The sequence below is a fragment of the Neophocaena asiaeorientalis genome, unplaced genomic scaffold (assembly GCF_003031525.2).
Source record: "Neophocaena asiaeorientalis asiaeorientalis breed wild unplaced genomic scaffold, Neophocaena_asiaeorientalis_V1.1 scaffold184, whole genome shotgun sequence".
Lineage (NCBI taxonomy): Eukaryota > Metazoa > Chordata > Mammalia > Artiodactyla > Phocoenidae > Neophocaena > Neophocaena asiaeorientalis.
Genome location: NW_020185325.1, coordinates 1164419 through 1189925, shown reverse-complemented (window position 1 = coordinate 1189925; position 25507 = coordinate 1164419). Strand labels below are relative to the sequence as shown.

Sequence of the window (25507 nt, the reverse complement as noted above, 5' to 3'; positions counted from 1 at the left end):
TATACAAAGCACCAAGGAAACAAGTAAAACAAAAAGCTATATAATAGCCAACCATCAAACTCAGTAAATCACAGTTCTGTTCAATACTGATTCACAATTTTTACAGGTAAAAGCAGAGGCTCATAAATGATTTGCCCAAGTTGTGTAGCTGAATAAAAATTACTATCTCCAACAATATTAAGATCACATTTTCCCCAAAGCCTCTTTCTCTACGACAGATAGTCACAAGAACTTGTGTGAGTGATCTGGGAATAATCTCAGGACTGGAATCTGATTATAATTAGTGAGGATAAATTGGATCAAGTTCTTAGTCTCTGTCTGGAGAAAGACTGTGTAAATGAAAAAGGAGAGTAGCATAAAGATTTGGAAAAGAAAATCTCAGAACCCAAGAGTTGGCCATACCTATCACATCTTCTCTAAGAAAGGGGCTCCCAGGACTCACTCTGTCCACTGAGATAGAAGTACCCTGTAATGGAGATGGATTATATCAAGCTATTACAGCCTGAGGCTAATAAACTTTTTGTATTTTTAAAACTTTATATTGAAGTATTATATCCAGGCAAAAGTACAGATATCTAAAACCTAACTTGGAAGTTTTATAATTGAGCAAATCCATGTAAGCAGTACCTAGATCAGCAATCAGAACATTACCACCCCAGAACTCATTCTCACAACACCCCTTTTCCAGTCACTGTGTCCCCAAATAACCACTTTCCTAACAGATTAGAATTTTGAGTATCTTTGTACTTTCATGTAGATATAATCATACAGCACATTTTATTTTGTGTCTGGCTTCTTTTATGGAACATTACATTTCAGAAATGCTTCTTAGAATTGTAGATCATGCTCATAGTTGTATAATATTCCATTATGTGGGTATAGTACAATTTATTTATCCATTCTACTAGCAACAGGTATTTGAGTACTTTCCAGGTTTTGACTAGCATAAATAGTGCTTCCATAAATATGCTAGCAATATCCAGGCTTTTCTGTTGGGCATATACCTATGAGTACATAACCATGAGTGAAATTTCTGGACCAGAGGATATGCATATGTTCAGTTTTAGTAGTACACAGCCAAAAACTTTCTAAAAGGTTTGTACCAATTTACACACTTGGTATGTCAGTTCTGATCACTCCATGTCCTTACAAACATTTCTCATCTTTTTTTTTTTTTTTTTTTTTTTGCGGTACACGGGCCTCTCACTGTTGTGGTCTCTCCCGTTGCAGAGCACAGGCTCCGGACGCGCAGGCTCAGCGGCCATGGCTCACGGGCCCAGTCGCTCCACAGCATGTGGGATCTTCATGGACCGGGACACGAACCTGTGTCCCCTGCATGGGCAGGCGGACTCTCATCTTTTTAATTTTAGCCATTTTGGTGGGTATGTAGTATTACACAATGGTTTATTCACATTTCCCTGATAATTAATGATGCTGAGTCCTTTTCATACCTTGACTGTGCATTTGAACATCCTGTTTTGTGGAGTATCTGTTAAATCTTGCTAATGTTTTTATTCAGTTGTATTTTTCTTATTGATGTTCTTACTGATATATTATTTTCTTTTTGTTTTGTTCTTTACTTTTTGGATTATGAATCCTTTTACAGATATATGTACAGTTCTACCATTCTGTAAGTTATCTTTTCACTCTCATAATGGTAACTTTGGATGAAAAGAAGTTCTTAATTTTCATGAAGTTAAAATTTATCAAAATCTGTATGTTATAGTTATACTTTTTCTGTACTACTTAAGAACTCTTTGGTCACCAAGATGTTCTCCTATGTTTATCTAAGAGCTTTATAATTGTACCTCTCACACTTAGATCTACAATCCATCTGGAATTGATTTTTGTACATCAATTGTCAGGAGGGGTCAAAATATATTTTTTCCACATGGATATCAAATTGACCAAGTATTATTTATTAAAGACTACCCTTTCCTACTGCAATGCTGTTACTTTTGTGATAAATCATTTGACCGAATATGTGTACAAGGTTCAATTTTTGCTTTGTTCATTCTTTGCAGGTGTGCAATTTCAAATATTATACATTTGGCTTGTCAAGGTTACACTGAATAGTGATTCTGTTACTGTGATCCAGCACATTTATAATCTCTTGCTGACCCTGCCATTTAAAAGTTTAATAAACCTTGCTTCTGAGTATTAAAATCATTTATGTAAAATGTTGAGCAGAACAAGCTCAAGCATAAACTTCTGTGGCTTGCCATTAGAAACAATCCTCTCTTAGACATCAATCACTACTACTAGGTGGGTGTATTGCTGATACCTCCATTTAAGTCACAAGGATATCAAGATGGTCCTACGTAAAACCTACTTACTCTGCCAGTCTAGGAGTGCTATTAAAAAAAAAGAAAAGAAGGGGCTTCCCTCATGTTTAAGACAGACATTTTTCTTAGTGATCCCACTCTCATTTCTACTGATTACAAGTTATTTTCCTATTAATTCGAAAACTATTCTTCCAGTAATTCACTCTAGAATCTTGCCCAGATTGACCTCAAACTTACCAGACTACGATATGCCACATACTATTTAGTTCAAAGCAAAAAACTATATTTTTTTCTAATACTGGAATATCCTGTGCTCATGTACACTTCATTAAGAGATACTTAAGCTATAGATGTTAACAAAACTAAAGGAATACCCTAAAAATTACAAATATGCAAAGAAAAAACATTATAAAAAGTCAAAATGAGGAACAAAGCACACAGTTCAAAGATGAATAACTAGAGAGAATTATTCTTTAATCACATAGCATGAATCTCTTACTAGGTGATCCTAAAAAAGCTAAGAGTATAAAATTGCCTCAAATTTTTATGACCAATATAAATACTATGTTGTGACAATCCAAAAGTAAATTATTAATTGACATTTCATTGATAACTAATACGTTTTAATAAAAGCCAAATTTTTAAATCATTTTAATTTGCTTTCTCAATTCAAAACTATTATGTTCTCCTAAATAAAGCATCATATTTTTCTCAATTAACAAATGAATATGAAAATCAAAACAACTCATTCTGTCAGAACTCTTCACAAAACAAAACTAACTTCTCTATCTTCTGGGGGATGAGAGGCATGCTTAATTATAGAAGGCTAGAGCTGTACTATCTTACAGAAAAAAGCACAAGGAAGCAGAGAAACTTCCAGAATGATAGAAAAAAATCTAAAATTAACAGTGTAATGAGATTGCTTCAAGATGGTGGAGTAGAAGGACATGCTCTTACTGCCTCTTGCGAGAGCACCAGAATCACAACTAAATGCTGAACAATCATGGACAGGAAGACACTGGAATTCACCAAAAAAGATACCACATAACCAAAGACAAAGGAAAAGCCACAATGAGAAGGTGGGAGGGGCACAATCACAGTAAAATCAAATCCCATAACTGCTGGGTGGGTGACTCACAGACTGGAGAACACTTATACCACAGAAGTCCACCCACTGGAGTGAAGGTTCTGAGCCCCATGTCAGGCTTCCCAACCTGGGGGTCCAGCAATGGGAGGAGGAATTCCCAGAGAATCAGACTTTGAAGGCAGGTGGGATTTGACTGCAGGACTTTGACAGGACTGGGGGAAACAGAGACTCCACTCTTGGAGGGCACACACAAAGTAGTGTGTGCATTGGGGCGAAGGGGAAGGAGCAGTGACCCCACAGGAGATTGAAATAGACCTACCTGCTAGTGTTGGAAAGTCTCCTGCAGAGGCAGGGCGTGGCTGTGTCTTACCGTGAAGACAAGGACACTGGCAGCAGAAGTTCTCAGAAGTACTCCTTGGCATGAGACCTCCCAGAGTCTGCCATTAGCCCCACCAAAGAGCCCAGGTAGGCTCCAGTGTTGGGTCGCCCCAGGCCAAACAACCAACAGGGAGGGAACCCAGCCCCACCTATCAGGAGACAAGTGGATTAAAGTTTTACTGAGCACTGCCCACCTGAGCAAGAGCCAGCTCTACCTACCACCAGTCCCTCCCATCAGTAAACTTGCACAAGCTTCTTAGACAGCCTCACCCACCAGAGGGCAGAGAGCAGAAGCAAGAAGAACCACAGTCCTGCAGCATGTGGAACAAAAACCACATTCACAGAAACATAGACAACATGAACAGTCAGACAGATTTGTACTGCATGAAGGAAAAATATAAAACCCAAGAAAAACAACTAAATGAAGTAGAGATAGGCAACCTTCCAGAAAAAGAATTCAGAATAATGATGGTGAAGATGATCCAGGACCTCGGAAAAAGAATGGAGGCAAAGATCGAGAAGATGCAAGAAATGTTTAACAAAGATCGAGAAGAATTAAAAAACTAACAGAGATCAACAATACAATAACTGAAATGAAAACTACACTAGAAGGAATCAATATTAGAATAACTGAGGCAGAAGAACGGATAAGTGACCTGGAAGACAGAATGGTGGAATTCACTGCTGCAAAACAGAATAAAGAAAGAAGAATGAAAAGAAATGAATACAGCCTAAGAGACCTCTGGGACAACAATAAATGCAACAACATTCACATTATAGGGGTCCCAGAAGGAGAAGAGAGAGAGAAAGGGCCCGAGAAAATATCTGAAGAGATTATAGTCGAAAACTTCCCTAACATGGGAAAGGAAATAGCCACCAATTTACTAAATAACCAAGAGATCACTGAAGAAATCAAAGAGGAAATTAAAAAATACCTAGAGATAAATGACAATGAAAACACGATGATCCAAAACCCATGGGATGCAGCAAAAGCAGTTCTAAGAGGGAAGTTTATAGCAATACAAGCCTACCTCAAGAAACAAGAAGAATCTTAAATAATCTAACCTTACACCTAAAGGAACTAGAGAAACAACACACAAAACCCAGTTAGCATAAGGAAAGAAATCATAAAGGTAAGAGCAGAAATAAATGAAATAGAAACAATAGCAAAGATCAATACAATTAAAAGTTGGTTCTTTGAGAAGATAAACAAAATTGATAAACCATTAGCCAGACTCATCAAGAAAAAGAGGGAGAGGACTCAAATCAATAAAATTAGAAATGAAAAAGGAGAAGTTACAATAGACACCACAGAAATAAAAAGCATCCTAAGAGACTACTACAAGCAACTCTATGCCAATGAAATGGACAACCTGGAAGAAATGGGCAAATTCTTAGAATGGTATAACCTTCGAAGTCTGAACCAGGAAGAAATACAAAATATGAACAGACCAATCACAAGTAATGAAATTGAAACTGAAATTAAACGTCTTCCAACAAAAAAAAGTCCAGGACCAGATGGCTTCACAGGTGAATTCTATCAAACATTTAGAGAAGAGCTAACACCAATCCTTCTCAAACTCTTCCAAAATATTGCAGAGGAAGGAACACTCCCAAATTCATTCTATGAGGCCAACATCACCCTGATACCAAAACCAGACAAAGGTATCACAAAAAAGAGAAAATAATAGACCAATATCACTGATGAACACAGATGCAAAAATCCTCAACAAAATACTAGCAAACAGAATCCACCAACACATTAAAAGGATCATACACCATGATCAAGTGGGATTTATCCCAGGGATGCAAGGATTCTTCAACAGATGCAAGTCAATCAAAGTGATACACCATATTAACAAATTGAAGAAGAAAAACCATATGATCATCTCAATAGATGCAGAAAAAGCTTTCAAAAGAATTCAACACCCATTTATGATAAAAACTCTCCAGAAAGTGGAAATAGAGGGAACCTACCTCAACATAGTAAAGGTTGTATACGACAAACCCACAGCAAATATCATTGTCAATGGTGAAAAACTGAAAGCATTTCCTCAAAGATGAGTAACAAGACAAGGATGTCTACTCTCGCCACTATTATTCAACATAGTTTTGGAAGTCCTAGACATGGCATTCAGAGAAGAAAAAGAAATAAAAGGAATAAAAATTGGAAAAGAAGAAGTAATACTGTCACTGTTTGCATATGACATGATACATAGAGAATCCTACAGATGCCACCAGAAAACTACTAGAGCTAATCAATGAATTTGGTAAAGTTACAGGATACAAAATTAATGCACAGAAATCTCTTGCACTCCTATACACTAATGACGAAAAATCTGAAAGAGAAATTGAGGAAACACTCCCATTTACCACTGCAACAAAAAGAATAAAATACCTAGGAATAAACCTACCTAGGGAGACAGAAGACCTGTATGCAGAAAACTATAAGACACTGATGAAAGAAATTAAAGATGATACAAACAGATGGAGAGATATACCATGTTCTTGGATTGGAAGAATCAATATTGTGAAAATGACTATACTACCCAAAGCAATCTACAGATTCAATGCAATCCCCGTCAAATTACCAATGGCATTTTTACAGAACTAGAAAAAAAATCTTCAAATTTGTATGGAGACACAAAAGACCCCGAATAGCCAAAGCAGTCTTGAGGGGAAAAAACAGAGCAGGAGGAATCAGACTCCCTGACTTCAGACTACACTACAAAGCTACAGTAATCAAGATAATATGGTACTGGCACAAAAACAGAAATAGAGATCAACAGAACAAGATAGAAAGCCCAGAGATAAACCCACACACCTATGGTCAACTAATCTATGACAAAGGAGGCAAGGATATAAAATGGAGAAAAGACAATCTCTCCAATAAGTGGTGCTGGGAAAACTGGACAGCTGCATGTAAAAGAATGAAATTAGAACACTCCCTAACACCATACACAAAAATAAACTCAAAATGGATTCGAGGGCTTCCCTGGTGATGCAGTGGTTGAGAGTCCACCTGCCGATAGAGGGGACATGGGTTCGTGCCCCCGTCCGGGAAGATCCCACATGCCGCGGAGTGGCTAGGCCCGTGATCCATGGCCGCTGAGCCTGCGCATCCGGAGCCTGTGCTCCACAACAGGAGAGGCCACAACAGTGAGAGGCCCACGTAACCCAAAAAAAAAAAAAAAAAATTGGATTCGAGACCTAAATGTAATACCAGACACTATAAAACTCTTAGAGGAAAAGATAGGAGGAACACTCTTTGACATAAATCACAGCAAGATCTTTTTTGACCCACCTCCTATAGTAATGGAACTAAAAACAAAAATAAACAAATGGGAACTAATGAAACTTCAAAGCTCTTGAACAGCAAAGGAAACTGTAAACAAGACGAAAAGACAACCCTCAGAATGGGAGAAAATATTTGCAAATGAATCAATGGACAAAGGGTTAATCTCCAAAATATATAAACAGCTCATGCAGCTCAATATTAAAAACACAAACCCAATCCAAAAATGGGCAGAAGACCTAAATAGACATTTCTCCAAAGAAGACATACAGATGGCCAGGAAGCACATGAAAAAGCTTCTCAACATCACTAATTATTAGAGAAATGCAAATCAAAACTACAAGGAGGTATCACCTCACACCAGTTAGAATGGGCATGATCAGATAATCTACAAACAACAAATGCTGGAGAGGGTGTGGAGAAAAGGGAACCCTCTTGCACTGTTGATGGAAATGTAAATTGATAGAGCCACTATGGAGAACAGTATGGAGGTTCCTTAAAAACCTAAGAATAGAATTACCATATGACCCAGCAATCCTGCTACTGGGCATATACCCAGAAAAAACCATAATTCAAAAAGACACATGCATCCCAATGTTCACTGCAGCACTATTTACAATAGCTAGGTCATGGTAGTAACCTAAATGCCCATCGACAGATGAATGGATAAAGAAGGTGTGGTACATATATACAATGGAATATTACCCAGCCATAAAGAGGAACGAAATTGGGTTATTTGTAGAGACGTGGATGAATCTAGAGACTGTCATACAGAGTGAAGTAAGTCAGAAAGAGAAAAACAAATATCGTATATTAACGCCTATATGTGGAAACTCGAAAAATGGTACAGATGCACGGGTTTGCAGGGCAAAAACTGAGACACAGATGTAGAGCACAAATGTATGGACACGAAAGGGGGAAAGCAGCGTGGGGTGGGGGTGGGGGTGTGATGAACTGGCAGATTGGGATTGACATGTATACACTGAAATGTATAAAATGGACAACTAATAAGAACCTGCTGTATAAAAAAATAAATAAAACTCAAAAATTCCAAAAAAAAAAAAAAACAGTGTAAGATACCTCTAAATTGGTAATTAGCAATAATTCTAATATCTACCTAAAGTTTACTCAGAAAATTATTCTTCTTCCCAGAAGAAAAAGACAGTTATAAAATAACCATACTTGTAGCCACATCAATTATATTAATAGTTTTTAAATATGAAATTTGTAGATTTTACTACATCATAATCACTGAAAAAATATAATTATTTTTAAATATTTCACTTAATCAAAAATTTTTCCTACATTGAGGTCTTCTTTGCCTAGATGTACTTAATTCTGAAATGCTTCATCCACTTGTAAATATTTTCTTTAGATCAATTAGTCAATACACTTAACATGCAGTAAATTATCCACATGGTCTGCAATTCTTAAATTCGAAAATTACTGGAAAATATGTGTTACTGTTTTTCTATGCCAATCATTGAAAAAGACATACTTAGAGGCTTACATAATTCTAATGGGCCCAAAACCACAATTCTGGGAGGGAAGAAGGTAATGGAAACTACTGATGAAGTTTTTTGCCTGTATAGAATTTATACGCACACACAAAGATACACACACACTTACACAGATTATTTTTTCTTAAATGTGGCTGAAGAACCCTGGCTATTTTTAGCATTAATGAAACTTAGAATTACTCTAAAACAGCAATTGGTTTCACTGTTATTTCTTAGCACGTTTGAAACAAGTGACAAATTTCTAATTATAGAAACAAGTTAATTTGAAATTCAATATTCCAGATGCCTATCAGTAAATCCTACTTTCACAATGATATAAAAGGCTTTAATCATAATAATGTTAAAAAAGACATTTAGGGGTCAGATTAGTTCTAACATCTTTGAATTATTCATGTTTCAAATATTTTCCAATTTTCTGATTAACTCTAGATACTCATCACAGAAACTAAACGATTTTATTTTAAAGATTCTATTCTAGTTAACTCAGATTTGAAATTTTGGATGCTACCTGTGGGCCACGCTTAGGAACTTAACATATTAATGGCTCAAATGTAACAACTCAGTATCCTGTAAGTATTTTATGCCTCAATAGCCTTATAAATTTTTTTTATATCAACTGAGTCTTAATTTCCTGATAATATACTATTTGAACCAGTTTTGAAAGCACTTCATTCTTTTACTTACTGAGGTCACCCTCTCATTAAATATCAAACACAAAACATCTAAGACTCCACCATAGAAACAGGAAAAAGGATGACTTGTAATGTCTTTTAAGATTCGGTAAGAGCGAATCAAGGATCTCTTTGCTTTCACCAGCACTGTAAATGGGAATAGTCAGCCATGGGTTTTTTGCCCCAAGACTAGTACTTGAAGAAAGGGGATGAAATTTTCAGAAGGAATGATTGATTAGGGCCATAAGAAAGCCTGTGTTTTGTTTTCTAAGGGCACTAAAGGTCAGACTAGTATCAGCACCTCTCCCAGCCAGAGCCAAGGATCTAAGACAAGCCTGCAGGTGGAAACAGTTGGGTCCCACCCCAATTTGTACATCAGTAGCTTTATTGAGAGCTCAGAACAGTTGAGAATTGAGAAGCTTATCTTTAGTACTTTGTGTCTTTGATACTTGGCTTCTCTCTTAGAAGAGAAATAAGTTGTTGGCTGATGTGATCTAGACTCTGAACAAATACCATTCACAGTTGCTTCTGAATAAACAAGACACTTTTTAAATTAGTTTACAAAGAATTTTGTATGCCCTTTTGGATGCTGATAAGAAGCAATGCAGAAGCCAATTCTCTTAGGTCAGCTCAAGTTAGTGACAACACTGTATCATTGATAACACCATTTTGAACTTGAGCTTCTTTTATTTTCCTTTATAGTGAGTTATGGCTTCCTTTCAAGCTGCTTGGGCTGCAGGTGTTCAAACTTCTGCAGCTCTGCCAAGGAGTCCTACTTATGGATCAGAAAGGGCTAAAAGCATGTTTCTAATGAAGCAATTAACTTAAGTGCCCCCTTGTTGAGAAAAGTAGGCTGATAACTAAAGTGAGTTCAGAATAAAGATTAGCACACAGCACATGCTGTTAAGAGTCTGTAATTAGATTCCTGATCACATTATTTTCTTTGACCTTCCTTTTTTTAAAAATGAGGAAAAGAAAAAAATATAAATTGTAAACCAAAAGTGTAGTGATAAATTTTTTTAAAGTTTATCATGTTACAAAAATTCAAGGATATATAAAAAGGAAAGACAGGTTTATACAACAGCCACTGACTGGGCTACTTAAAGACAAACATCATGTAACAATTTCAGAAAAGAAGACTATTTTATTTGTTCAGAACTTCTTTAAAAGCAATGACAACTCCTGTTTATCTTATCAGAATTCCCACACTGAGTATTTTTTAATTAATAATTTATTCCTAGCATTTTCATTATTAATAGCATGTCGATTTGCTGGTTGTTATCTATGTGACCAAAGGGTAAATTAAGGTCTTTTTGAAAAATGACCACAAAATCAATTTACCTTTAAATTTCCAAAGCAATTAAAACAAAACTAACCTTCTATAGAAGAAATGCTTTCCTGAAATAATGTTTTCAAGTTAGAATTTTCTAAACTTTAAGGGTAAAGAATTTACAGGATTCTTAAATACCTTTCTAATTATGTCAGGATTTTCTCCATTCGATTAAATTTGAAATGAAAGTAAGGTGACCATCTGTCCAGGCTTGCCTGAGATTTTCCCGGTTTTAACACTGAAAGTCCCATGTCCTAGGAAATCTCTCAACAACCCCAGGCAAACTAGGATGGTTGGTTAACCTAAGTAAGAGCAAAATATAATTAAGACTGTTGGTATAATCTTGTTCAAACACTTGTAATATACAGCTGATATTCAAGGAAGACATTAAATAAACAATCTGATGCTTCAGGAATAAAGCATTAGAACAATAAAATAAGTCTAAACCTAAAGTATCTTTGCCATGGTTACAGATTATTCTCAATTATCTCTTATGAGTATGGAATGCCAGCTGCTGGCATTCCAAATATCATATTACTGCTCATTTCCTCTGCTTATCTTTTACAAACACTAATAATCATTAGTTTCAGTGATTCGTTCAAATTCCACTTCCTCTCCTTTCTTTTCTCTTACCCAATGAAGTGAGTATTAAAAAACAATAAAATGGCCTGAATAAATTTCCCACATAAAATCTAACACCTAGAACTGGACTCAAAGTTCCAAGACTATGATTTCCTTTATATTCATCAAATGGACACTCTTGATTACAAACAACCTTGGCAGAAAGAATGAGAGTATACTTAACATTTTGGAAACTTTCTAAATGTTCATAACAATACTTCCATTCTGATTGCAGTTTCATATGAGAAAGACACTTAACAGAAATGAATAAGTAAGATAGTACCTCAAATATAGTATTAGCTTAAGCAACAGTATTTTTTCATTAAGAATTTAACAATTATGATTTCTTAAGCCTCAAAACTTTGACCCTCTCTCATATTTTAATTTCAGAAAGAGTGAAGAGGTTCCTATGAAACACCATCAGTTAAGCTTACACACAGTTGTTGGGCTACACCATGCAGGCCTGCAAGGCCTGTACTTGCCCAGCTTCAAGACCGAAGAAAGAGCCTGGAGTCAGTAACAGAGATGTGAGTGGTTTAATGTATAAGGGGAGCTTACATGTCTGAAGCAAGATCCTGGAGCAACACCTCACCAAGTGTGGCAGACAGCAGGTAGGATGTGATGGCTGGCTTCGCTCCAGGGGGGTGGGAAGGGGGAGGTTCCCAGTTATAGGGGAAACTGACATCAGGTGGGCTCCTCAACTACCAGGGAAACTAGCAGAGGGGCACCAGCCCCTCACTGCCCCTTGATGTGAACAATCAATAGCTGGGGCAGGGGCACGTATGTAAGAAGGTTAGTCCTGTGAGGAGGGTGTAGGTGAAGCAGGCACTGGTTAAGCAGGGGATGTACAGATCAAGAGAATAGACATCTTGGGTAGCCTGATCAGAAAGATCAAAAGATTCAAGCCTTTTCTACTAGAGAAATGTGCTGCTCAGAACTGAAATGTAACTAAAAGCACTTGCATGGAAAAGAAACAAGACTTGTACTATACGTTTCCCCCACTCACAAATCCACCATTTACTTAAAACTACACCCATTTATCTGCCTATTTTCTAATGGCAAACAAGGGGATGAATGGTAAGACTGGGGTACAAATGAGAGTTAACCCTGAAAAAAAAAACCTACAACATATCCTCAATTGGTGACCCTACCTAATTCAGCCAAACAAAAATATTTAAGAACCATATGAAATTGCACATTTTTTAACCTATAAAAAAATGGCAATTTCACATGGTTCAAATAATACTAAGTTATAAATGGCACATGATTACTTAACATACCTAACTGAACGAATAATTACATACTTATCTCCCATGCTGTAATTACTGAGTCTGAGTCATTTTCAAGCACATCCCTGAACATATTGTGGATAACTCTAGTGGGAGGAGATTCCAAGATCAAAGAAAAGATTCAATTCTGAGTCCCCTTATGTGATGCATTCTCAAATTGAATTGAAACTTTGTACCCCTAAAATTTAAATCAAGCCTTGTACAATTTAGAAGAGTACAAGTCCTAACACCAGGAGTGTCTTTTGTTTTTCATGAAGAGCCCCTTTCAATCATACCAGTGTTTATGCTAATGAGTTGACTTAGGGTGGGGTCACTAGATAGCCTCAGGATGTGGCTGGTCACCAGAAAGGCCAAAAGATTAAAGGGTTGGCACTTTCAGCCTCACCCCCACCTCAACTCCAGAGAGGAGTGTGGAGCTGGAGATTGAGCTCTATTAAAACTCTGGAACAAAGAAATTGGGGGAGGGGTGCTTCTGGGTTGGTGAACATATCAAAGTACTGGGAGAGCGGCTTGCCCAGTCAATGCACTGAAGCTCTGCACCCTAACCTATACCTTGTCCTATGCACCTCTTCGAGCTGTTCCTCAGCCGTATCTTTTTTACTGAACCAGTAAATAAAAGTAAAGTGTTTTAGTGTTTTCCTGAGCTCTGTAAGCCATTCTAGCAAATTATCAAACCTGAGGAGATGGTCATGGGAACCCCCAATTTATGGCAGGTCAGAAGTATGGGTGACCCGGGACTTGCAACTGGCATCTGAAGTGAAGGCAGTCTTGTGGGACTGAACCCTTTAACCTATGGAAACTGACACTAACTCCAGGTAGGCAGTGTAAGAATTAAATTGAATTTTTGGACACCTAGTTGGTATTGGAGAACTGGAGAATTGGTTATTGGTGCTGGAAAACACCCTAATGTGCCAAACAAAATAGCCTTAGTCCAGCTTTATTTAAGGCTATTGGTGTATATCCTCTACTAAATCGGAAATCAATTCTTTTGTCCCCAAGCTCTTGGAATAGGGAATCTTTACCTGAGAAATCTGGTCTTTTCTAACGTCACTGGATAAAGAGGCCCAGATTGGCCTCTCACAAAATAAGTGACTTTTGAAATATGACAAGTCATACATAAATATTTATTTAGATCCTGCCAGACAACAGGTACTATGCTAGGTGCTGGGAATAGACCTATGAATAAAATAGCCATATCCCCTGACCTCAGAACATTTATACTCTCATGAATAGAAAGTCAAATAAACACATGTTACAAAACATTGAGGTTAAGAGCCATAAAGAGGTAGTAAGAGTTAACAGGGGAACCCAGATCAGACATACCCAGATTGCCAGTCATGGGAAGCTTTCTAGAGGAAATGAGATCTAAGACCTAAAGGCTGAGTAGGAATTCTGAATCCACCCTTGCAACTGCCCTTTTGCTTATGCTATTCCCTCTCCTAAAATATCTACCTCTAGTCTATACCTGTGAATATCTATCCATCCTTTCAAGGTCCAGAAGCATTGAAAGCAGTTATGATCAGCCTCCAAGGATCCCAGCTGTCAATCATCTTATTCCCCAACTGGAGAAAAAAGAAAGAAGGTCTAATATAGGGAAGATATCAGGATCATCGTGTTCAGAGAGATTCTTCCAGCTCTTCCTCCTGATGGAAGAGGGCCTGAGCTGAATTATGCCCATTGAATCACTCAACAGTGAGTTTAGAGTATATAGCTTCTGACTCTGAAATGGAATTTTGATAGCTTCAGAATTCTAGTACCACTCTGCTGACTTCCTATGGTTTGACCTCTACAACATTTGAATAAAGCAAGCAATGAAGTTAACCTAGATTAAAAGTCATTTGTTATTAAGGTATCAGAATTTTGGAGGCTGTGCTCCTACAGTGTGGAATGGCAGTGTCTGGCAGCCAATATCTGTAGCAGGCAGCAAAAAAAATAAGGTCACATAGCTAAGAAAGAGCCTCTTTGCATTACCATATTAATCAGAATGATTAATCAATCCATTGTCTTTTTCTGACTACAACAAAACATCAATTTTGAAACTAAATCCTAAAAAGATTCTGAAATAGCACTGAATCAGAGATGTTCATCCTATAAAACAATGAAAGTCATCAACAAAATTCAAACTACAGAGTCATCAGTGATGATTTTTCTCATTAGGAAGAAGTTGGAAATATCACATTCTTTAGAAAATAAAAGAAATAATTATTTTTTAAACAAACACTTTTCCCAAAGAATTAATAAAATATTTAGTAACAAATGAAGCTACTTTGTGGAAGAGAAGTTTAATTTTGCAATGAAGAATTTAAAAAGCTGATCTGAAAAGCCATTCAAAGTTAGTTTCAGAGTCACTTAGTACATAGAACAAAACCAAAACTTTCCATAAATTGAAATAATGAACTGACATCAATTTGAGGGAAGCCAGTTAAAAAAAGTCCACTCCATTACCAGTCAAACATTCACTGAGGAAGCCCAATAAGAACTCCAGCAGATTAAAAAAAAAAAAAAAAAAAAAGGAATGATGCCTTCCCTCAGAAGCTTTTAATCCAGTTACAAAAACACGATAAAATAGAGTTCTACAAAATTATAACTAAAATACAAGGTAGTATATAATTTTGCTAGATGGGAGCTAAAGTAATAATAAAAAAGTAAGGAAGAGATACCTTAAATACATGGAAGATGATAAATGAAGTTGCTACATTTTATAATGTAAAAAAAAAAATTACAGGCCCAGAATAAACAAAAACAAGAGATATTAAGAATATGTCCATATGAGGAATCCAATGTTTATAAAATAAAATTCCAATAATAAACTAGTAGATTCACTAAAAACAACAACAATGTAATCCAATGCCTTGAAAATTATCTTTAATTAACAAGTGAAACACATATTAGTAAATTCATTTCTTCCTGCATGAATACTCCTCTTTGGCCAAGATACAAGAATGTCCAATGAAACATAACAGAAAATATCCAGGAAGATGCCCACTGATATAAATCCTTTTCATTTTAAAAAGGGACCTAGCTCCAAACTAAATAAAGATGTACATCAAAATAAATGATCAAATTTTCAAAAACAAAATCATATTAAATTTTTTGTGTCTTTTAGTATGGTATCTTGCTTGCTCAGAAAACACAGACAAATGATGACCATGACCAATTTTACAGAACTGCTGTTATTTGGAAATGCCTAATTTTTGGTTAAACCTTGTTTGGAAATTATCTGTAATAGAGATATCTATTTAACTGATGGCCAATAAGATTCAATCAAGTTAGACTATTCTAGGACATGAAGATCATGGTTAGAGAGTTAGATGAAAACATTCAGTTCAGGTATATCTGGTTTAATATCTAAGGAGGTTCTTAGACTCAGGACAAAATGAAAAAGAGGGTGGTAATAATCTGAGAACAAAAACAACTAGATAAACACAGAAAAATTAAGGTACATATATAGCTAATTAAAATGTACGATACAGATAGCACTTTATTAAGTCATTAATTTATCCTAAAAACTCAAGGTATATGGTTGTCAGTGAGGGAGTGGAACAAAAATGAACTAAGCATATGTCATGAACTGTGCTGAGAATTTTACATATATTGTTTTAATCTTCAGAACCATTCTAAAAACAAGAAAACTGAAATTCAGCAAGGTGTAGTAAAGACAGAAGTGTATTCAAAACTAGGTCTATCCAACACACTGCCTAAAAAGTGTCTCAACCCTAGACAGCCTCTTTATGAGTCTCATATTTAACTCTACTTCTTAGCTCTCAGCCTCTCTCTGAATTTTCTCATTTTATACTATCAAGGTACTGAATTGCTTTTCCTTAACCTATGAACAAAGTATCACAATATATTAACACAAATCTAAATCATGACCTGACGTATAACCCAAAATAACCCAGGTACAGACTTCAAATAGTAGAGGGAAAGTTCTTTATACAACTTTACTATACCTTCTCTACAAACAACTGCCTTATTTTAGATTATTCTAACCACAAACAGAATTTTCAAAGTATAGAGCCAATCCTTCTTCTGCTAATGAGAACTCATGAAATTCTAAAGAAAAACATTCTTTGAGTCTATATGGTTCAAGACAGGAACTCCTAACATCACTTGTTTTAAAATTAGAGAAGTGAAGAGTTACTAGGGTAATGACAAATTTATGGCCAGTAAACATATCTATATATATAAGTATTCCTCTTCCCTTTCCCCACATTCTGACTTCTTTTATTTCCTAATACAAATTCTGTCTTAAAGCCAAGTTTTGAGATATAAATAGAAAAGAATTCATAACCCACTGGTTTAACCAATACAAAAAAGAACTCATAACCCATTGGTTGCCTTGGTAAAAGCCATAAGCCTCTACCTAGGATTACCTATGATATATTCATGCTAAAAAAAAAAAAACAATTCAACAGAATCACATCAAACCTCTGATTTATAGGAAACACAAGGGATGAAGGAACATGTTAAATGGCACTAAAGGGATGCAATCAGCAAAATCTAAACAGTGGGACACTTCATGGGGCAACTGACAGTTTTTTCAACAAATAAACTTCAGTGCAAAAGGGAGAGAAGGGTTGGACTATTTAAGTTAAAAGAGACTTAAAAGCCACAAGCAACTGCAATTTAAAGACCTTATTTAAATCTTGACTCAACCAACAAACTATTAAAATTTATGAAGTAGTAATTTGAAGACAGATTAGGTACTTGGTAGTACTAGGGAATTACTGTTAATTTTTTAAGCTATGTTAATAGAATTGTGGTTATGTTTTCTACAGTGTCCTTACTTTTTAAAGATACATGTTAGAATATTTACAGGTGATATGATGTCTGGGATTGTTTAAAAATAATTTAGAAGAGTGAAGTTTGAGTAAGATATAAATGAAATGAGATGGGCCATGAGTTGATAATTGTTGTGCTAGATAATAGGAACCTATTATTCTCTCCACTGTTACATATGTTTGAAATTTTCCATAATAAAATGTATAAAAAGAAAATTGGTAAGCTGTGACAAAGTGAGAGAGTGGCATGGACATATATACACTACCAAACGTAAAATAGATAGCTAGTGGGAAGTAGCCGCATAGCACAGGGAGATCAGCTCGGTGCTTTGTGACCACCTAGAGGGGTGGGATAGGCAGGGTGGGAGGGAGGGAGACGCAAGAGGGAAGAGATATGGGAACATATGTATATGTATAACTGATTCACTTTGTTATAAAGCAGAAACTAACACACCATTGTAAAGCAATTATACTCCAATAAAGATGTTAAAAAAAAATAAAAGAAAAAGAAGGAAAAAGAAAAGTGTTTTCAAAAAAGTGTTCTTTGACCATCAGGATAATTGTTTGTATAGGGTACTTCTGTAAAAAAGAAAAAGTCGTCTATTAGAAATTTATTCTTACATATATAATTTAATACTTCAAAATTTAGGAGCCTATCTAAAGAAGTATGGAACTCATTATTGGTCCTAGTAAATACTCCTATCTGATAAACATTACACTAGGGATACTAGTGCATAATGCATTGTTGAATTTTATTATACAATAATGAATCAAAGATACTAAGGATAAAAAATCTGTTTTGTATAATCAACTGAAAAGCTGATAATAAAAATACCTAATTTCAATATTTATCGGCTATACATTAATAATTTGGTCTTTGGACTTCCCTGGTGGTCCAGTGGTAAAGAATCTGCCTTCCAATGCAGGAGACGTGAGTTCGATCCCTGGTCGGGAAACTAAGATGCCACATGCCGCAGGGTAACTAAGGCCATGCACCACAACTACTGAGCTCGCACGCCTCAACTAGAGCCCGCATGCAGCAAACTACAGAGCCCATGCACTCTGGAGCCCATGCACCTCAACCAGAGAGAAAGCCCGCACGCCACAACGAAAAAGATCCTGCGTGCCTCAACGACGATCCCGCGTGCTGCAATTAAGACCTAACGCAGCCAAAAAATAAAAAGAAAATAAATAATAAAAAAAATAAATATTTAAAAACATAGTAATTTGGTCTTAAGGCCAAAATGTGTAAAAAATTTTAATTGAACAAAATATTCAATATGAATCATAAATATATTCAAAGATTGCACAGAATATCCACAATAAAGAAACCAGAATAATTGTACTGAAACTTTCCAAAATTTCCCATCCTATGGCACATCATTAGACTCATGACATCTTTGATTTTTTTATCTAAACAATATAAGTCAAATACCTATTATAGTTCCTGGCTTGTAATCAATAAACGATTCTAACTTAAATGGCTGAATTCATTTAATCTGTACCAATTTGAATGACTCTAGTTTATACTTTTCCTCCTCCATTCTCAACTGAAGAGTTCTGTATTATTAGCTGTCACTAAACGTTGGTCAGAGAATGCCATCAGTGTCTTGGTCCATGCCCCACCACAATTCAGGTTAAAAGTGCTCATTCACCCAACATTTAGAGAGAATTTGTTGATTTTTGTTACCCAATACAGACTCCCTACTGGTAGCAATAAAACTTCGAGTGATCCCCCTCACATCTGCTATTCTTATCCACAGGCTATGAGCAAGCTGACTTTTGGCACCAAGTTTCAGCAGAACACAGACCCGGGCTAAACCAACATTACATTTTAATCCCCAGTAACTGATTCAAAGATGAGCACGTGATTCAAGTTAGGACAACTAAGGCCAGTAAGGCTCAATTTCAGGACTTTTATTTGCATATAAAGGATAGATACTCTTCTCTACTGGATTTGGTGTTATGATGCTGTAAGACTGGAGCTGTTGGGAACAAAACCAAGAGAGCAGAAAGTAGAACTGAGGGGTGGTCAGATCTGATTTCAGCAGCACCAGAATCTAGATCTAACTGTGAATGTTTTAGGTGTGAGGCCAAGAAATTCCTTTTTCCTTAAGCTACCTGTGTCAGTCTTTGGAATCAGGCATATTTCAGGACAAATCTTCATTGTCATTCATTGGTTATGTGAATTATCTCAAAGTACGTGCAAAACAGTTGTAAGTAAGCAAATGTATATACTCTCTCAGTGGTATAAGTACACACTTTGGGAAACACTCTATTAAACATAATATTCAATACCACACAGGAAGTTTTACATTTTCAGCTTTATATGCTTCCATTCTTATCAGATCCAAAACATGGCATTTCAAAAACACTGGGACTTTGTTGTCACTACATAAGAAATAACCAGTAAACAGGTGGTTCAAGAAGACAACTGGTAAATATTTTGCATAAGGCGCTAATGATTCTAGAAAAAAAAACCATAATATGTCTATTCAAAACAAAGGTTCAAGTCTTGGTTACAGGGCAAAAAATGTTTCCCAAGTTTTAAAAATCACTAATTAATATTCTAATGTTTTCTCCTTAAAACTCAACATCTTACCTCAAAATATTGGCAAAGCCTCCCCAAAAGAGGGATCGAATCAATTTAAATTTTAAAATTGTGTTTTTGCTTCTGTCTTTAATGCACTGAAAACATATCAAAAGCCTTTTATGAACCTCTAAGCAAAGCTGTTTCTTCATGTTTATCAAGTTATTTATAGAAACAAATGTAGCTTCTGCAAGAATATATGACCTCAATTGTACTTTGGGTTCACTGTTCACAATATAAACATAACATTACAATATGGTAACATGATTAGATTACTGTACAAAAGCCATCGATCTTTGCTATCAGAAAAGAGAAACAATGAGAGGACCAGTTCCAATACCCATGGTTTATGCTCTTCTAGGACTGCTTGGACTATTATTATTCTAAGAATGTTAAGTTTAACCTTCTAGAAGTCTGCAAAATACATATAACATTGTTTGTGTGGTTCCAATGACTTGATATAAAGGTTTCAAGCATCTATTTTTCACCAAGTGCTCTGTTATATTACAGTGATATTCATATGGGAATTAACAGCAGTGACCTGTGATACTCAATCAAACATATTGACTTTACTTGCTCATTACCCTACAGATTTTCTTCTGAGACATAGTGTTCAGATAATAACCAGGACAAATTTCTTCATTACAGCTAAACTTCAGAAGCTCATGTTTTCTCTGTTGCTAAATTCTCAGAGCACAAACTTTCTGTTCCCAAAAGTAATACCTAAGGCATGACGAGCCAATTTCTGTAAGAATAATGCTTAAAATGAAGAGGTTGGTTCCTAAACACAATATTATGGCAAGATTTTGTTTTATTCATTTTAGAGATGAGTATCACAGCACCACTAATTTACAAAGTTATAAATTGCAACCATGCTGTAATTTTTTAAAAAACACAAGTTAAACCTACATATAGAACTATATTAATATACTATATTATACATGTATCTACCTACAAATTATCAAAGAAGCATCAATAATTTTTTTAAATTTAACTTTTGAAGTGCCCTAAAGTTTAGACAGATGTTATCCTATTTTCTCTGAGATTTTCTCTGAGCAGCTGTTCATTTGGACATGCTCCTTATTTATTGATATACTGTGTTCAATGCTAGTGTCACATTTCTTAAACAGGAACTTGGCAACTTCCAAATTCTATGGTAAATATTGACATATCTCAGCATGTCAATATTTATACTGTCAGGACACTTTGATGAGCCTCTTCAACAATGGCTGCATCTTATTTCTTGGCAGCCACTTGTTTCTGTTCCAACTGAGCAAGATCTTTCTTTATTCAATAAAATTCTCACTAACTGTTCAGACAAAATTACAAGTAAGCTAATAGCATCCTCTCACACAAAGACCAGATTGAACTCCTTGCTTATTTCAACATTTTGGTCACTTCTGCAGGGTTAGTAAAGCTCAAAGAAACAAGGCACAAATTCAGGAGTGTACTCCAAGTAATACTTGTTTTTGACTGCAGCAATTCCAAGCCTAATCATCATTTTCAACCCCATTGCTAAGGGTGAAAGCCGCCGAAGCCTTTTCAGAATTTATAGAATTAAATTATTTCCTTTTTTGTTAGTCCTAAAAGCTAGACAAATTTATAAAAGATTGGTTTACAGACTGCAACAATGATGATGATATTCAGAGAGAAGTTTGAATCCAGAATGCCTGCCATAAAAGGTAGTTGGAAAGTCTGGCTCATTATCTAGAATTAAACAGTGTTTTATATGCAAAATTAGTGTACCTAACTTTTGTGCCAAGTATCAGAAATCATGTTAACAAACTAACCATCATTAACTCAATCTTAAGAGCAAATTTCCATCACTGGGAGAAAATCTGTGCACTACCTTGTAAATACCCTGGGATTTCCCAATAGCACAAAAGCAAAAGTTTAATTTAAAGCTATTGGCAATACTGGCATCTAGTAAAAGCATGAATGCCTCATCAACAGTTAGGAATTCTCAGACAGATTTTTTTTCTTTTGGCAACGAAAGTCTCAGTGGTGTTTTTCTTCTAGAAAGAGCCCAATTTTATCAATATTAAAAATTTGCTGGGCTTCCCTCGTGGCGCAGTGGTTGAGAGTCCGCCTGCCGATGCAGGGGACATGGGTTCGTGCCCCGGTCCGGGAAGACCTCACATGCCGCGGAGCGGCTAGGCCCGTGAGCCATGGCCGCTGAGCCTGCGCGTCCTGAGCCTATGCTCCGCAACGGGAGATGCCACAACAGTGAGAGGCCCGCGTACCGCAAAAAAAAAAAAAAAAAAATTTGCTGACTATAATAACCCTCTGTTCACTGATTTCTGCCAGTGTTTTAGAAAAAGACACAACTCACTTTCTCATCAGCTTCACAAAGGACAAGGAACAAACTGCCCAGGGCTATAAAATGCATTAATTACCTCCTACCAGTACAAAAAGAACTAGCTTGAAGATAGCCACCTTCTTTCTTGAAAACAAGGTATTGCAAATAAAGCATTGATTTTATACTCAGAAGACCCAGATTAAAATCAAAACTCTACGGCTTCGTAGCTGAGTGACTTTGGACATGCCATTAATGCATTAAAATGTTCACTGACTACATCCTATGTACCAGGCTTTCATATCTCAAAGATGAGTAAGACATATCCCCAGCTCTCTGGTGAGATAGAAACACCCAAAGAGGATTATTATACAAGCTTGTAAAGTGCAGAGGCAGGGTAGGAGCTCATCTGAAAAAGTAGCACGTTAACCAGCCTGAAATTTCAGGGGAGGCTTCCTTGAGTTATATCTGTAAATCTTAAAAGGTGGAAAAGGTTTAGGAGTGGAAGGAAAAAGATAAGGAAACACATTCCAGGCAGAAGAAGCTGCACGAGCAAAAGCTTGGAGACGAGAAATAGCAATGATATATGGAAATGAACAATTCACAGTTTCATACTGACTGCTGACACTAACAAGAGCATTTGGGGGAGCAATAGCCATGTTGAAGGGATCTCAAGAAAGAACAGTAGAAGGGAAATTGGGACTTGGAGCATAGAAACTCCTTAAAGGATTTTTGCTCAGAGGAGCAAATAAATGGGGTTGGAAGTAGAGAAAAGTTAAAAGAAGCATTTCTTAAGGTGAAAGAAATAACATGCAGGTCAATCAAAATTTTATGGGTCTTAATCTAAGAGCCATGGGGAAAGAGAATTTAAAAAGAGGGAGGGCTTTCCTGTTGGTGCAGTGGTTGAGAGTTCGCCTGCCGATGCAGGGAGCACGGGTTCGTGTCCCGGTCTGGGAAGATCCCACATGCCGCGGAGGGGCTAGGCCCATGAGCCATGGCCGATGAGCCTGCGCTCCACAACTGGAGAGGCCACAACAGTGAGAGGCCCACGTACCACAAAAAAAAAAAGAGGGAGGAAAAAAAGGACAAAGACGAACACTAGGTAACAAAGAACTTCAACCTCAGTCTATGGAGACTAGTTGAGGATCAAAGAAAACGAGTTAAGTAAAACCACTGTCTTTTAATATATGTGAATATCATTGAATGAGGGAAAAAAAGGAAGTCAGATAAAAGGAAATAATCAACGCTATCAATACTAGACACAAAGTAAAAAGAGAAGAGGGAAGAAAGTGGTCTGGTGGTATAAAAGTGATACCAATTTAATTTTAAAAACCATTAATTTAAAAAACCTTTTATTGAGTGCCTAACATGCAAGTCAATCAGCCCTCCACCATTATCCCTCCCTTCAAAGAGTTTTTAATTTAGTGAAGAAAGCAAGCCAGGCACACAACAGGCAACCCTTACTGAGTGCATAGTGTATGTCCAATACCTGGCTAGATGACTTACTTGTAATAACTCATTTAATCCTTACAATACTGGGGAAGCCTATCCATTCTCTCCACAAAAAAACATAAATACATACTATTTTTGCGTACAATCCTACTGAACCTATGAAACCAAAGTTAAAAATACTCTTCTGGATGCAGGAGAGACAATAATTTTTGAAGAAGGAAATGATAGAGTCAGATTTCATTTTTAGTAAGTAAGAAAATGATCCAAGATAGTTTGAAATGAGAATCCACAGCAGAGCTATGGAAAGTAGACTTTTGAAACAGCAATGTAAGATAGTACTTACATTAGTTCACTGGCAGTGAAAACCAAGAGCAGGGAGTTTATGTGCTTAATGACCATATAGCTCAATTATCACCTCCCTAGAGATCTTGCCACACATCAGATTAACTTTGTTTGCTGTGATACATGAAAAACAAACTACACATTTATGTATGTTCAACCTTATCTATTGCTATTTGGGCTCCTCTATGGGTAACTTTAAAATAACTGACATTGTTCTTTCCTATTTTGAAGCTGAAGTACGTAAGAGCCCATGGCCTAAAATTAATTCAAATCCATAAATATAGTGCATCAATTGTGATCTCTAACAACTTCAGTTTCCTGGTGCACTTCAGGTATTACATATAACCCTAAGCGTTCCTAAAGATGAAGACAATCTTCACATGAAAGCAAAATGTCTGCAGACACAGTTACTACTTTAGAAGCCAAGCTTGATGAGTTGCACAACATAATTTCCATAACTAAGCCAAGGTTATTTAATTTGAATGGCAAGACTTGCAAGATATACTCTAAAGCAATCACAAGCCAGAGCATTATGGCTTGTTTTTTGATAGGAGGAGGGTACAGTACGTTTTTATACATTTCTTATTCCCCTCTTCCCCATGCCCATTAAATTTCTGGAAGGAACAGGCCATCTTTATTCCTCTGCTGCACTCTCATGATCCCATGAATAAAGCTTAGTTAAATACTTGCTAAATTTGTGTATTGGACCAACTCTTCACAATTCAATAGATTCAAAAGTAAAGTTAGTTATGGTTAAAAAAAAAAAAAAAGAAAACGTGTTGGGCTGTGGCCAACGATGTAATCACAGGAGAAACCCAAATGTTCTAATCACTGTGTTGCCCTAAATATAGAAAAGTCTCATAGTTTGGCCAAGAACAGCACATAAATCAACACCTCATGTGAGTTTCCTTTCCTCTTTTTCTCTATCCCACTTTAAGTCAAAGCATTAAAAAAACTGATAACATTTTAAAAAGAATCTCGGGGTGGGGGGGAATAAAGCCTTATCTAATGGGATTATTAAAATTAGAGAAAGCTAAAGAATAATACTACTGATTAAAAGAAAAAGTTGGCATGTTATTGACCTTGCAGCTGGACTCCTTCTCTGGAGTACCTAATCAACTACTGAACTCAGGAAACGCAGTTCCTTTCCATTTGTTATCACAGAAAGTTCTTTCCTGACCCCAACGGGCCTAGTACGTTTCAGCCCCAGATGGAACCCATTTACAAAACGCCAATGTTAGAGAAATGATCCAACACCTTCTCAACACAACCCACCGAATGCAAGTGTCCTCCTAATCCCACAACTTTACAGGGCATTTCTAAGGCGCTTTACATTCCAAAGAGTCTCTCAGGTGCAAAGGGAGAAACTGAAAAGGGAGCCCAGGAGATGAACGCCCTGCGTGTAAGCCCAGGGGACCCAGGTGTTCCCGAAGAGTCCATAAACAGAAGGGCCAGAAGCTTACACATCGTAGGGGTGGAATCCAAGCAGGAATAAATTTGCGCGCTGCGGAGTTCTACAAAGCTAAAAAAGAAAAGAACTAGACTACCGAGGCAGTCGCCACTTCCGGAC

At 36.5% G+C, this 25507-nt stretch overlaps 1 protein-coding gene across 4 annotated transcripts in view; it reads right to left on the bottom strand.

Moving 5' to 3' along the window:
• Nucleotides 1-25507, bottom strand: part of XRCC4 (X-ray repair cross complementing 4) — a 254931-nt gene that overhangs the window by 229330 nt on the left and 94 nt on the right. The window contains exons 1-2 of one of the 4 annotated variants that reach the window (XM_024734325.1): nucleotides 25401-25499; nucleotides 403-466 (exon numbers count right to left, since the gene is read on the bottom strand). The exons of 1 other annotated variant lie outside the window; for it this stretch is intronic. The gene's annotated coding sequence lies outside the window, so the exon portion shown is untranslated. Of the gene's footprint in view, nucleotides 1-402; nucleotides 467-25400; nucleotides 25506-25507 lie in introns of those variants that run through there. 2 more of the 4 variants (XM_024734326.1, XM_024734327.1) reach the window with 2 other exon arrangements.